Source organism: Pteropus alecto, unplaced genomic scaffold (genome assembly GCF_000325575.1).
Source record: "Pteropus alecto unplaced genomic scaffold, ASM32557v1 scaffold50, whole genome shotgun sequence".
NCBI classification, from domain to species: domain Eukaryota; kingdom Metazoa; phylum Chordata; class Mammalia; order Chiroptera; family Pteropodidae; genus Pteropus; species Pteropus alecto.
The window spans coordinates 15,684,714-15,687,126 of record NW_006431918.1 but is presented as its reverse complement, the minus strand read 5'-3'; the positions used below and the strand labels follow the sequence as shown (position 1 = coordinate 15,687,126).

The window sequence follows — 2,413 nt, the reverse complement described above, 5'->3', positions numbered from 1 at the left end:
AAATAAAATAATTATGTAATATACATATGAATTATATGTATAAAGCAATAGGAGAAAAGAAGACTAAAAACAACATTAAATAAATTAAAATATTGTTACATTAGATGAGAAAATTGTATAATTTAAACCTCACGAAATTTTGGTAGGTGGTCAGGGAATGCTAGTGAGGTAACAAGATCAAGAAGGAAAACCAACTATTTCTTTGTTTCTTATGCTACTATTTCATTGAACTTTCCAATGGATTGAATAGAAGATGAAAAGTATACTGTCCATTTATTTTCCTAAATAGATTTTTTTTAAATGTGTAATGATTCTAATTATCTGTATCAATCAGGACAGGCTAGGATATCCTAGAGTAACACACGACTGCAATACATCAGGAGTCTTAAACCACACCCAGAATGATGGAGTCACCACTCAAATATTGCTAAGTGCTTGAGCAGAAGGCAGCTGGCAAGGAAATGGGCCTAGAAATGACACAAATCAAGTCAAATCTACTCAAAACTCATTGGACACATAAATATTTAAGTAGCTGTTTATCCCTGAGCAATGAGTGATCTTATCCCCTCACCGGCTACGTAGGGACTGCATCCTAATGCCCTGGGCAGTCCACAAACTTACTTAAAAAAGCTTATTTCTTTTTGTTATTTTGTTGCTACTGCAACCAAAAAAGGAGACAATGATTTCTAAATCAGTAATGAAAGTGGTTAATTCACAACCAAAGAATTTAGGAGGGGAGGGAGAGGCCAAATATATAGTGGAAGCAAATAAATTAGAATGACAGAATTATAGTAAACAAAATTCAATGAGGGAAAATAACATCAGCAATGAAACTGAAAATTTACATGGAAAAAAAATGTTTTCAAAATGATAGCCTATCTATGGCCATGACACCCTGAACAAACCCGACTCCATCTAATCTTGGAAGCTAAGTAGGATTGGGCATGGTTAGTACTTGGATGGAAGACCACATAGGAGGACCAGGTGCTGTAGGCATAAAAAATAAAAAAATAAGGGATTGTAACCTGACAAGGTCTTTGCAATCTGTGAGGTCAACCAAGGGTTGCCTTGCCTAAAAAAAAAAAAAAAAAGATAATAATAATAGCCTAATATAAAAAGGGGGCAAGCTAAACAATCACTTAATTAAAAATTATAAATGGCCAAAAACAAAAATTCACTCTCCAGAAATTCTAGGAGTTCAATAAAAATTAAAAGACTAAGAAAATGTTTTTTTCCAAATTAATAAAATTTTATAGAATGATAATACTCTTGTTAAGGATATAGCAAAATACTCATTCTTAGATGCACTAATAACAATGTAATCAGGAAGCTTGTTTATAGGAACCAAAATATATTTGTTTTAAGGGAATGCAACAGAACATCAACTGAGAAGAGAGAGCACCTAGTTTAGAGGTCAAGTTATAACATTTACTACTTCTGGATGGAAATTTTGCAGTGTAAAGGTTTAAATATTTATTTATCTTGATTTGACATTTCCACTCCTGGGAATTAAAAGCATGTGTACCAGTGAGAAAAAGATGATGTCTAATTAGGTTCAATGGAACACTGTTTATTTTGCCCAAAAATGAAGAAAACCTAAAATTGGGTATTCTGTAGAGAATTAGTTATGTAAACTGTGGACGTATTTCTGCAATGTAGTAAAGTACAATATGTTTTTAAATGATCTGGTATAGCAAAATATCAAATATAAACCAACATGTGGCAAAGGCTGATGGAAAAAGGATATGGGCAGTCTCTCTCATTTTCAGAAAGCATTTATTAGTATATGAGTGGAGAAATACAGTAACACATAGATTTTAGAGCAATTTCCTTTGGCAGGTGTGAAAATGAAGGAACTTCAACTTAATATTTATTTTAAATGTATTGAATAACATTCTATTACTCTTACCATCAGGAAAAAAATGAAGATACAAAAATGGAAGCTGGTGAACTCATTTAATGTAGTAAGATACCAGTTTAGAAAAGTTATGTAGCATATACTACAGGATTCTCCAACCCCTGGGCCTCTGACCAGTACCAGTCTGTGGCCTGTTAGGAACCGAGCTGCAGAGCAGGAGGTGAGCGGCAGGAGAGCAGGCAAAGCTTCATCTGTATTTGCTAGCGTCACTACCTCAGCTCCACCTCTCATCATCAGGCATTAGATTCTCATAGGAGCATCGGTCCCTGGTGCCAGAAAGGTTGGGGACCACTAATATACTACACATTATTTTTTTCAGATGTCTTTAATAATGTTGAAAGAATTGAAAACATAGCGCTTATGATCATAAGGTTTTTGTTTTTTTTTCTTACAGAGAAAAGACAAATAAAACCAGCAAAGTCATATTATCTGCAAGTGGGGCATGAAATTTTTATTTTCTATTAAGATTCATTTTTTATGGGTCCTTTAAATGGT

The 2,413-nt window shown here is 33.7% G+C and overlaps 1 protein-coding gene and 1 pseudogene across 1 annotated transcript in view; both read left to right on the top strand.

Annotated features, from left to right (window-relative positions):
• The window catches only part of GALNTL6 (polypeptide N-acetylgalactosaminyltransferase like 6), an 888,106-nt gene that overhangs the window by 140,334 nt on the left and 745,359 nt on the right, over positions 1-2,413 (top strand). The gene's annotated exons all lie outside the window — the stretch shown is intronic.
• Positions 878-996, top strand: LOC112475160 (annotated as a pseudogene).